Source organism: Cynocephalus volans, chromosome 4, assembly GCF_027409185.1.
Source record: "Cynocephalus volans isolate mCynVol1 chromosome 4, mCynVol1.pri, whole genome shotgun sequence".
Taxonomy (NCBI): Eukaryota; Metazoa; Chordata; class Mammalia; order Dermoptera; family Cynocephalidae; genus Cynocephalus; species Cynocephalus volans.
Window position 1 is genome coordinate 95599190 of NC_084463.1, and position 13337 is coordinate 95612526.

Sequence of the window (13337 nt, forward strand, 5' to 3'; positions counted from 1 at the left end):
TGTGAAGAATCTATTCAAGTCTTTTTTTTTTTTTTTTAAGTCAGATTGTCTGCTTTTTTCTTATTTATTTGTAGGAATTCTCTATATCTTCTAGCATAAATCCTTTGTCAGATATTTCAGCATCTTCTCCCATTCTTTGGCTTGTCTTTTTACTCTCTTCATGGTATCATTTAAAGAATAGAAGTTCCTAATGTTGATGAAGTTGTTTATCAATTTTTTTCCCTTTATGGTAGGCACATTTTATGTTTTGTTTCAAAAAACTTTGCCTACTTCAAGGTCATGAAGATGTTCTCCAGTGTTGTCTTGTAAAGTCTTTATTGTTTTGCTATTTACTTTTAGATCTACAGCCCATCTGGAATTGATTTTTGTGTGTAGTGTAAAATAGAGGTCAAGGTTCACTTTTTTGCATATGGATAACCAATTGACCTAGCAACATTGATCGAAAAGACCACCTTTTTCCCACTGTTCTGCAGGGTCAACTTAGTCATATATCAGGTGAATGCACATTTGTGAGTCTCCTTCTGGACTCCTGTAGTTAAATTTTTAGGTCAGAGCTATCTGATTCCAAAGTATATCTTCTTTTCCTTATTCTATGGTAGAAAGAAATTGAGTAAGTGATTTTGGGATAAGCTAAGGATGAAAGGACATAATATGCTGTCTTTTAAGTGGGATTGTTCTGTGCTATCTAGTAGAGACACAACAGGGACTCAAAGTCTCAAATGACAGGTTGGGGTTAGCAGGGTGGAGGAGTGGGGCACCAGAACGGAAGAGGGACAGAGAGCCTGTGCTTCCAGACTGAGTGAGGTGTTAGGAAAAGTGCTAGCAACAGGCTGAAACCTAGGAACCGGAACCTCGGAAAAGTCCTGGGGTGGGTATTCCCTAAGGATAGGGGGAAAAAATGTTTTTCTACAGCTGTAAAGTAAAGCAAATTGTTAGACAAAGGGTTATTTGTGAATAAGTGGAGTTTGTAACAGTTAGATTTTAATGAGAATACATAATTTGTACTTAGGAGTTATTAGCTCTTCAAAATCTTATTCTAACTGGGCTATTAATTACATTTTTGATTATAGAAGTTAATGCATATATGCTCTCTTCTTAATAGGGGATTATATTTTTGTAGATGAGGCATGAATAAATAGAGTATTTATTAACCTAGCTTCTTTCAGTTTTCTATGATTGAAAAATTTCTTACCCTCCTGATCTAAACTACATGTTCTAAATGGACATTGTTAAACATCTGTCGGAAGTTACCCAGAATGTTGACCGAGAACTTAGATTAGTGGTTCTCAGTCTTGGCTGCACATTTGAACCCCGAAGGGGTTTAATGTATATGACTCCATATACATTAAAAACCCTGGTAGCTGGGTTGCAGCCCCAGAGATTTGGATTTGATTGGTCTTGGGAGCAACCTGGACATCAGGATTCTAAAAGCCCCTCAAGTGATTATGATGTGGGTCCCAGTTAAAAACCACCGGCCTCATGAAGTTAATGCACTCTCAGGAGACAAGCCTTTCATTCATTCCAATGCCACTTCAGGCTGCAGCCTTTCTTGTGCAGCCCACATCATCGCAGGGTGGCAACAGGCTTTGGAACATGCAGTGATTTTTCATGAAGGGGCTCCTCCTGACCATCCATTCTAAGGCCTCCTCATGCAGGTGGGAAATGTGAGGCTCAGAAAGAGGGAGTGCTTTATGCATGTTCATGTATCGAGTGAGTCAGAGGTAGAGTGAGACTGAAATGCAGGTCTCCTGCATCTCAGACCAGGAGCCCAGGGTCTAGCAGGGTCAGCAGAGGGCTGGGGATGACAAGCAGGACAGGGAAGCAGGTGCCACTGACTGGACGAAAGACACCAAATAGGGAAGCTCTGAAGCCCAAGCGTCAAGTTCAAGGGTGGGAGCAGACTGGGGCTCTGTGACTGCTGAATTAACACAGAATATGCCTGCAAAGCATCATGGTGTTACTATTACGTTGTTATTCATTTCACAAAAGAAACACCGATTAGGTCCATCTGAGGAAAATGAAGGCATTGTATGGACTCAGGCCCTCTGCTATGTGCAGATCCTATTCATCACACTGCATCTTGGGTCTAAAATAATGTAGATTAGTACTACTGTGGCATTGGGCTGGAGTCCCTGGCCATAGGGCTGGAGTGTGTGTGTGTCTTTCTGTCTGGCTGGCTGGCTAGCTGGCTGTGTCTTACCAGATGAACCAGTGGGGAGGGAAGGACAAAGGCAGTTTATCTCTATTCTGTTGCTGAAGGTTTCCTCTGCCCTCAATAGAAATATGAAGCTCAGACTCTGGCAGTGCTCAAGGGCGGGGCCATGCGTTGTGTACACATTCGATTCTGTAGCGGGGTTGTTTGTTCAGGGCTTGACACACACAAGGTTCTCAGGGCAGGTATGGCGAATGCATGATGAACTGAAAAATCTGTTATTCTGTCTAACATGTTGATCGAAGGTGTGGGCCGTGTGGTGTTTTGTTTTAGACTAGAGTGAAAGATAGAAACAAACACAACACATATAGTGGGGGGAGGGGGGGCGAGAGGAGAGAAACAGGAAAGGTGCTCCTCACCGGCCATCTCCTGGCACCCCTGCATCTCCAGTGCCCGTTACATGGCACCCAGTGTCAGGGCACACAGGTGCGTGGTGACTGAGCGCGTTTACTCCTTACCGAGTTTGTGGTCATGTGCCAGGAATATCGTGGTTCTCTTCCTGATTTGCTGCTTGTCAGATTCTCATCAGAAAATAGAATTCATCTCAGGTGGTTCCAATAAAGAGGCTTTAATGACGGAACTGTTTAGTGACAGTGGGGCAGTCAAGGTTAAGGGAACTAATAAGAGCTTCTGAGGCCACCTGGGGGTTGGGGGCAAACCCACCCCAGGTCTGAAGGGGCAAGGAGGCAAAGAGGCAATTGGGGAGCCTGAGGAGAGCCGGGACCCTGCTGAAAAGGCTGGGCAGGATGCAGCTGGGTGGCTGCAGAGAGTGCCTTGGCCTCTCCTCCTGCCCTCCCATCTCCTGTTAGTGTCTTCTGCTGGCCAGTGAGGTGTGGCAGCTAGGGGACCCAGGTGCTACACCTGCTAGGCCAGCCTCCCTGGCACAGAGCAGGGCAGAGGGAAGTAGAGAATGGACAGCAGGGCCAGGGGTGGCCATGGGAGAAGAAGCAGCTCCCTTGTGAAGGGAAGGGTCTGCAGGGGACAGAAGGAGGCCCAGGAGACCTGCAGGCAGAGTACTTCTGCTCTCGGTCCCCGGGGACTATGAGCTTCAGGGAAGTAATTAATACCATATCCAGGAATTTCATCCCTGGACCCATAATTACATGTACAGGAATTTTTTAAAAGGTTGATAGCCGTGGTTTTAATGTCTCATAAATATTCCTCCAAGGATTCTGCCCACAGAGAGGGGTGGTTTTGTTTCTCAGGCCTCAAGCCAACCCTGAGCCTTTGGAGAAGAGGCTCCCACCCTCTTCTGGGGAGGAAATCTCATGGTAGCACCCCCTCCCCGTTCTCCTCCTCCCGCCTCCCCCAGCCCCACGAGTAGCTTAGGCCTGTGGGCTCCATCGCTACGTGGTACTCTAGGACTTATAATCCCTCGGATTCTGCCTCATGCGAGGCTTCCTTCAGAAAGTCTTCTAGGATTGCTGCCAGTAGAACTACTAGAGTTACTGAAGCTGATCTCCACAAAGCACAGGGAATTGTGAGTGCTGGTGAAAGCTTCCTTGGGAACTCCATGTTTGCTCATTTGGACAAAATTCTGGACTGAATGGCATGTGCATAAGTAGGAGTCTTGTATTCTACCAAAAGCAAAGCCTGCACAAGGCAGAAGGAAGAAATGCAAGGCAGAAGGAACTGAAGAGTGTGTGTTTGGAGCCCCAGGGTAAAGAAGGGCATTCACAGAGTCCACGGTAAGAGAGGGCATTCACCAAGACAGTCTCCTCTGATCTTCAGAGAACCCTCTGGTATAGGTACTGCATGTTCAGTTGAATCGGCTCAGGAGTGGCCTGCGGAAGCGTGCCCTTGCCGATGACTTAAATGACTTAAATTTGAATCCTGGCCCTCCCTAATGAGCTGTGTGGCCTTGGGAAACTCTCTAGGTCTGTCTAATCCTGTTAGCTCCTTTGTAAAATGGCATCATAATTGTGTCTGAGTTGAGATAATTTATGCAAAAATCTTTTACCCTGATATCTGGCACATGCCAAATGCTCCCTACATGTGAGGCAATTCTGAAACCACTGTGTGGAATGAACCAAAGCCTCCTCCCTCCTGTTATCGAAGAATGTTGTTGGCAGAACTATCCCAGTGCTTTCCAACTCCCTTGTCTGCCTTTCCCACTAGACTGGCCGCTCTTTTGTATCTTAACACCTGGCCGCAGAGTTGGTCCAGAGAGGGGGTCAGTCAAGATGTGTTAAGTGATGAGCAAATGTTGGGGACTCTTGAAATACAGGCCCAGGTTATGTGTATTGAGCCACTGCAGAAGCCATGGTTACAGTAGATGGGGGCCTTGGAGTGTTCCAGAAACCTGATGCATTTAGAAAGCCATGCACACTGGCTCTTTCCTTCGGGATTTTTCTCAGGCCATTTAAACTGTGGGGCATGATTGCATTGTTGGCTACAATTACTGTATGCCCAAGGGGGGCTTGTTTTGAAGTTCCAGTTTGGACTTGGCTGCCCCCTAACTGACCACTTGCGAATCCTGATAATGGCAGGGAATTGGGCCACCTGGGGACAGTTGTTGCCAAGGAAAGGTGGAGCTGGTGGGGCAGGGGAGTCAAAAGGGCTGTCTGACCACACAGAATATGCACTCAAGAGTCAGGGCTTCAAGGAGCCTGCCAGAGGTCTTGGAGCATGTAGAGAGGCCTACTGAGTGCTGGTCTCCTGCATCTGGGCCTTAACATACATTATCTTCATTAATCCTCACAGAATTCCATGAAGTAGTTATTCTCACTCTCAACAGGCTGTTGAGAAACCAAGATTCAGGACAGTTCAGTTGCATTCCTCACCATCACATAGCACGTATTTGGCCCCAAGCCTTCCCACACAGCTTCTGCTATTCAGTCCTCCCCACAAGGCTTCTGGCTTGGCTTTCCAATGCACATGCGCAGGAACCTTCTGATTAATGGGTCTATTGCCTTTTCCTTTAAGAATGAAAGAGATTAGATGATCATTTCCCCAAATTGATTCCCTGGAACACTCAAGCTGTGAGATGCTTGCTATAAAAGTTCTCTGTGATGAAATACATTTGGGAAATTCTGCTCCTTCTTGGAGAGTCACAATGCATATTCCCAGGTTCAAGATTCTGTTAAATACTGCAGGAAAGAAGCCACGATAAGCTAGCTTTTCCAAGCCTGTGTGACCAAGATCCTTGTTTTGTTAACACTTATTAACATCCTACCGAGCCAAATGCCTCTTCAGTAAACATGAAGTAGATGAACCAGCCTTGTTCCCAAGCCCTGACTCAGCAGGGCCCCTGAAGATGGGGATCCTCCCCTGACGTTGCCCCAGTCCCTGAAATAGCCTTAGACTCCCACCTCCAGGATTCAGAAACACAGTACAGCCCTCTATTGTCATTCATTCTCTCTCTTTTTTCCCACACTGTCTTGATGTGGAAAATGTCCATGTGTGCCACTCCCGAGAACAATGGATAACTTAGGAGAAATCTTAAAGGCAAAAAACAAAAACAAAAAACTCATCTGCACAATCTTGCTTTGCTTTTCTCATTCAATGTCTACTGCATTTCTGAACGTGTTGCCATCCACCTCTTTTTATACAAGGACTTTGGGAGGCTCACACCTGCGTGTGTCAGGGGAGGGAGGTTCATGGAGACAGAGAACAACCGTCTCGGCTCCCTCTGCCCCACCAGCCCTGCCCCCTCACACCCTCCACCTCTGACTGCTTTGTGGAGACAGAAAAGGGGTGAGGAGCAGATGAAAGTTGCTAGACCTCAGTGTGTCCAGGGCAGAGCTCTTGATCCCACAGGTGAACCCTCACCCTGGCCCCCATCCCCGACAAGCCAGTCTCGCTCAACTAATCCCCGTCTGTAAACAGCATCACCATGGGCCCAGTTGCTCAAGCCTAAACCCTGGAAGCCATCTCGAATTTCCTTTCCCTCCTCACCCTCAGCCTCACTGTCAAGGCCTGTCATAGGAAGAGCAGTTTGGCATGTGGGCTCTGGAACCGGATGGCCTAGGTTCAAACACTGCCTTTGCCACTTACTAACTGTGTGGTCTTGGGGAAGTTAACTAACCTCTCTGATCCTCAGTTTTCTCACCTTGAGATAATATGAGTACTGACCTCTGAGGGCTGCCAGGAGGATCATGTGAGGTAGCAAATGCTCAGTGCTTTGTGCGGTAGCAGATAGTGCTCAAGTAAGCGTCAGATATGACAGGGCTCCTCCTGAACCCATTCATGTCTCTTTATCCCAACCTGTGCCATCCTGTGTCCATTGTCACCTCTCCCCGAATCCTTGCAATCATGTCCAAATGGAGTCCCATTTTTACTCTGTTCTAGGACTGTCTCCACACCTCACCAGAGTGATCTTCTGACAACACAGATATGACATCCTCACTCCTCTTCATAGAAAACCCTCAATGTACGTTTATCATCACAATTAAAATGAAATGTAAACAACTCTGGTACGACCTGACCTGTGAGGCCGCTCTTTGACCTTCTTTGTACTGTTCCCACCCTCATCTGCTGTTCCAGGCACTCTGACCTCTGCTCTGCTCCTTGGGCCCCGGCCCCTGTCACCTTGGCCTTCACACGTGCCACCCACTCGTGCTCAACTGATGCCACCTGCTAGCAAGGCCTTCCTTCTTGTCTTTCTCATCAAAGTGTGCATTTCCTCACAGCTGTAATGACCTTGCTTATTCTCTCACCTCTACAAGCACAGTAACCGCCCCCCGGGACAGGGGCATTGACTGGTTTCCCAGTATGTTCCAAGAGTGAATGCAGAAGGGAAAGCCGAGAAGGAATAGTTACAGGCTCACCAGCCGCCTTCCTCGTTTTCCTCATCTTACCCCTTTACAGAAAAGGCTGCGGAGGCCTGGGAAGGTTAAGACACTTTCCCAGGGTCTCCTAGTGAGTAAATAGGGAACTAGGATTCAAACACAGGCATTCTGGAGCCTGCACCTCCCTTTTAACAGCCAAGTTCTGCTGCCTCCTTAGTTTGTGGAAGCCCAGTCTGAGCTAAAGGTGGATGAAGAAGTGGTTCAGAGCAAGGCATGCCCAAGGTGACGGTCTGTACTGGGAGTCCAGAAGAAAGGACCGATTGTTCCTCCCACACCAGCCACTGAGCTGGGCAGCTATGGAGCTTTTCTGCCAGTCTTGTTCTCATGCATCTACTTCCCCTGTTACTCCCTAGTTGCTCTATGGGGGGCTCAATCCCCACCTCCAGACTGTGAGGCCTTGCAGGGGGACCAGGAGAAAGAGCCAGAGAAGGACCTCCTGGCCCATGCTCCACCTGCAGCCTGCAGGTGACACCCAAGGCACAGAACAGACCTGATGCCTGGACAGTCTGCTCCACATCTCCAGGAGCTGGGGCACAGGTCAGGTAGAGTTCCCACGAGACAGCAAAGCACTAATTCTTGGGGAGAAAGAGTCATCCTTTCACTTCTAAATTTGCAGATAATATCAGAAGCTTTCTTCTTTTATTTCCCTTTTTTTTTTTCTATTTTAGACCAGTGGGTCTAGAAAACTCAATTCTCAAAAAAGGCATGGAAAATAGAGATGACAAAAAGAAAGGATGTTCTGCTGTGTTTAGTGTTTGGGCCTGATGTCTGTATTATGGGAAAGACGCACTTGCTGGGAAGATAACCCTGAGCCAGTTACAAAAGGATGAGAAAGGTACTCCAGGCAGAGTAATAGGATTCTATATTTTGTCATTGTGGTTTTTTGTTTTTGTTTTGTGTTTCTTTCCAGGACATTACAGCTTTTCAATAATGTAATAGTAAGTTATATTCTGTCACCCCACATTCTAGGGAACTCAGAACACTTTGCTTTTAGGGATATAGTTAATCCATCTACCCCCTCTCTTGGAAATGCTGGCCACTGCTTCCTTTGCAAGTGAGGGCTTAGCATGGTACCTGGCACACAGCAAGCACGAGCACACGGTAGTGCTGACTGTTATTTTCATAATGATAAAGGGATAACAGAAGCAATTTACATGGAGTGACCACTGTGTGCCTGGCATTATGCTGGGGTTGTACGTATGTGTCCCACTTAATCCTCCCAACAACTCTGCTAGTGGCTGTTTCTCTCCCTATCTTATTGGCTAGGAAGCTAAAGGCCAGAGAGGGATGGGACTTGCCCAGGGTTAGCTATGAATCAGATGAACCCTGGGTGAGAATCCCAGTTCCAAAAGAGAGTCGCTGAGTGAGTTTCAGAGCTGGGATGACACGCCTGGTGTCCTGGCCTCCAGAACCATCCACTATCTGGATATATTCATTTCCTGTGGCTGCTGCAACAAATTACCACAAACTCAGTGGCTTAAAACAACAGAAATGTATTCTCTCTCTCTTGTGGAAGCAAGTAGTCCAAAATCAGTATCAGTGAGCTGAAATCAAGCTTTCAATAGGGCTGTGCTCCCACTGGAGACTCTAGGGGAGAATCCGTTTCTTCCTCTTCCAGCTTTTGGTGGCTGCCAGCATGCCTTGGCTTATGGCCACATCACTCCAGTCTTTGCCTCCATCTTCATATTGTCTTCTCCTCATATCTGTGTCAAATCTCCCTCTGCCTGTCTCTTTTAAGGACACTTGTGATGGCATTTAGTGCCCACCCAGATAATCCAGAATAATCTCTCCATTTTAAGATTCTTAACATAATCACATTGGCAGAGACTCTTTTTCCAAATAGGGTGAAATTTTCAGGTTCCACGGATTAGGACCTGATACTTTGGGGGCCATTTTTCAGCCTACCGCACCAGCAGTCGGGGCTTCATGGAGTGTAAGCACAGGTCTCCTGCTCAGAGTAGATATGGAGGCAGGAGGCAGGAAGAAGGGCTGAGAGTGAGCACCCAGAGAGAACACCTCCAATCTGACAAAGGCAGGACAAGCAGTTAGCAGAGTATCTTCTCGTCCTTGGGGAGGGGTGTACAAATTCGCCAGCTTCTAACAATTAAGTTTAAGATGATGGAACCATGGTTCATTTACTCATTCATTCATCAAAAAGTTTTGAGCAGATATTCGATGCCCAGTCCTCTGGAGCTCATACCCCAGACAAGGAGACAGATAGGTCATGAGACTATTATACGTATTATGGCAAGTGCTGGGATGGAGGAATGTGCCATCAAGAAGGGTATTTCAGCCCTGCCTGGGAAAGCTTCCCGGAGGAGGCAGTGCTTGAACTGAGGCTGCAGATAAGTAGGAGTTAGCCAGGTAGACCCAAGAGAGGGAAAAGGCATTTTAGCAGAGCAGCATTAACAAAGCTATGTGATCAAGACTGAGCCTGCCTTCTGCCTGCTGATGTTGCCCAATTGTCATTTTAGGGTGAGTCCATCTCAAGCCAGATATTTGATCTTGTGTTAGTGCACTGGTGTCTTTCCCCCTCATAGACCTCCATATAGGTGAAACCCACCAAAGGACAAAGGACAGGTTCTACAAGGCTCTGCAGGGTGACAGGGCTCATCATCCGTTGGATGCATGCCCTGCTGTTGTGTACATGTGGCCTGTCGTACACAGATGGGAAGACTGGTCAGCCATGAAATCTGAACGCAAGCTGGCTGCTAATTAGAGGCTTGTCAGGTCTAAGGAATCCAGTCCCATGGTGTTCTCAGTGTTAACACACCTCCTTTTTTAAAATGTAAAAATACATCCTGTGCTTCTCACGGTGTGAATGGCTTTGCAGTGCGCTTAGTATAGAGTAACCAGCAGGGTGGCTTTCCTCCTCTCTAGGGCACGATCCCACAATGCTAAATGTCCTGCCACCAACTGCACCAACTCTTTCCTACCTGGGCCTCTGCACACGTTTCCCTTGGCCTTCGACTCCCATTCTGACCCGCCACCTCCTGTGGCCTTCAGGTCTCAGCTTAAAGGTCACTTCTCTCCTTGCATTTACACAGCTTTGACTAAATGTGTGTATGTGTTAATTGCTTCGCATTTTTCTTCCTGAGGGCAGGGATCCAAGATGGTTTTGTTGATCCAGTCTATACCACATGGCAGGCATACACTAAATAGATGTTGAGTGAGTAAAAGAATAACAAAAGTCAGAGAAAATTTCAAAAGTAAAATATTTAACAAGAGAAAAATGATTTAACATTCATGATTCATCTATCTAGATAATATTCTTTAGCCATTAAATATGTTTTGAAAGAATTTTTTTATTAGAAAAGCTTATAATGTTAAATGAAGAAGCAAGATCAAAAGCTACAGACGATCTAATCTCAATTTTATAAAACTTTTGTATATTTACTTGAAAATCTATCAAAATATTGGCCATGGGTCGTAAAGCTATAGGGTAATTGTTCCCGTTTTACTATTTTCTTTTTTCCAAGTTTTCTTTAATGAAAGCATATGACTTTTGCAAGAAATGAAAATATCGATGGAGCTCCTTTGAGCCATCTGGTGTCTTGGGTCCTTTCATAAGTGCAGCTTTAATCTTTTACACACACATTGCAGGCCCACTAAGAATGAATTGGAGGCCCCCACTAGAATGATTTAACCAATTAACTTATTCATTAACTGCCATGGTATCTTATATGTGCTGGACAAAAGATGTAGAATAATCCTCATTATGGCCTGGACAAAGGGAATATTCGAAATCTCCCTCTCTCATTCCTTTCCCACCTTTCTCATGGAATTCCCACAGGGACTAATGCCCAGAAAAAAGAGCAAAGTGGCATTAAAATATTTGAAAGGAGAAAGAGTTCAAGGCGTGCCCATTGTCTCAGGCAGCACGGAATTCCCAGGAAGTGTGTGTGTGTGTACTAATTATGCCAGGCTTTCGGCTATGCTCACCTTTGTAATGCATTCTTGGACTTTGTTAAAACTTCATTGCAGTATTATGGTTTCTCTATACTATGGCTATTTTAGAAATTAACCCATTACCATTTTTCCTATTAAACTACCAAGAGAAATTTCTAGTAATAATTTCTGTTAGTGCGTCTGTGACAAAACTGGCATCCTCATATAAAATAAACTTTGGAAAACTTTTTGAAAAAGCTTATTCCTTTGACTCAGTGATACCATTTTTAACTCTTACGTTAAGGATATCATCCAAAGTAAGAAAAAAAATGTATATCTAATAGTAGTATTACGCTGTTATAGTACAGAAAAGTTGGAAACAAGGTGAAATAAATATCTGACACTGAGGGAATGGGTTTTCCAGTAGTTGTGTTCATTCAGTGGACTAAATGCAACCATTTGAAATGATGCTTTTAAATAACAGGAGACAGCATGTAGAATGTTTTTCACCTTAAGTTCAGTTTCTATATCAGTATGTGGGTATGTGCAAATTTATATAAAAAGATTGATGTGACAAGTGACTTTGCCACATAGGGACACAGATGTCCCCTCCACACCCACCTGAATCCCCTCAAAGTTGTTGGTATCAGTATTAATTAGGTATGAACAGCATGCAGGTTGGAGGTGATAAGAAGGGTCAGTGTGATCACCAAGTAGAAAGATTAATCTTTGAAAATTTCAGTCCTTGAAGACTGCCCATCACCCTGAATTTCATCTTGGTTAATCATCAGATGACTCTTGGCTCTGGCTTGAAGTCACAGAAATTGCCCTCTCCTCTGTCTGAGTTCTGTGGACAAGCACGGATTGCTCCTGGTTCACACCCCCGGCTTGCCTGCGTGCTGTCTCTCCCCCTGCCTCCCTGCTGCAGCCTTGCATAGAGCCCTCCACTTTCACTGTCTCAGAATACTTGCTTTCCTCTGCCTGGGAATGCATGAAATTGAAGGTAATCGCTAGTAATCAGGCCCTTGAGCTTTGAAATAAATATCTTTGCTTTTAACTTAATAGTCTTGGAAATTACTTTTAACTCCATGGTGAGTCAGGCCTTTTTATAAACTACTATTTTTTATATAAAATTTTACGTAAAGTTTTTAATATTTATTTTGAATCAGCCATCTCACAATATTTTACCTTTTAGGTTAACAAAAAGGTTTTTATTTTTTAAAATGATAATTTGTATTGCTATAGAAGATACAGGAATTTGGTAATTTTATATGATCACCCTACCTCCTTCTTCTTTCCTTCACTGTGCTCACTTGCTGATTCCCTTCTCACCCCTTCTTTGAAATGTCCTCTGACCATCCATCCATCCATCAGTCTACCCACAAATCTGCCCATGTATCCATCTACACATCCAACCAACAACTGACCATCCATCCATCCACCCACCCATCCATACCTCCATCCATCCATCCATCCATCCATATATACATACATTCAACAGATGCTTATTGAGCATCTACTATATAATCAGGTACTGTTCTAAGTACTGCAGATACAGCAGTGAACAAGAAAGACAAAAATTTCTTTCCATATGTATTTTATATCTTTGGATATATATGGGGTTTTTTTTCATAATTAAAAAAAAAAAAAAAAACTCTGCCCTAATGAACAAAACAGGAAAAAGCACCGTCCTAAGCACTTAGTTCTCTCTTCTCTGCACTTCGAATAAGCCTCTATCAATACACTTTATTGGTCTCATGGGTGACTCCCCACCAGGCTGCAGAGTCAGCTTGTATCCACAATGTCTTGCCTGAGTCACCTTGCCCATGTCAGCTTGTATCCACAGTGCCGAGGCTCACTGTCCATCTCCCTTATGTCAAAAGGAAGGAAAGTAAACCTGATGTTTATTGAGCACTTACTGCATGCCAAGCCCCATATCTTCATGAGTTCCTGCATCCTTCCCAACAAGCATTTCATTCCTGTTTTACAGCAGAGGAAACTGAGGCTTAGAAAAGTCAAATGACTTGGCCAAGTTCTCAAAGCTGTTGGATGCACCCAGTTCTACCTAATTCTGTTACAGCCCTCTCTTCTTACATTATTGGCTCTGAGAAAAGGATTGGTTTCTGGTTTCACACATAAGTAATTAGCAGTTGAGGGATAGGCCCCGTCTCCCTACCCCACACCCTTGCTGATTTATTGGAGGAACTCTGGAAAGGGACAGTCCTAGTTCTACCAAAAGAGCAGGGGCTTATGCAGTTCTCACATAGCAAAGCCTTTTACTACCCTCCACATACACCTTTATCTCCCCGTCTTGCAGATTCTCTTATTACATTTTATGGCAAAAGAAAATGGTTCTGCTATCCAAATCCCATCATATGGGTCCCGACTGTATTACAAACCCTGAGATGTCCATCTAGTAAGTATTGGATTGACCTTTCGAGACTGAG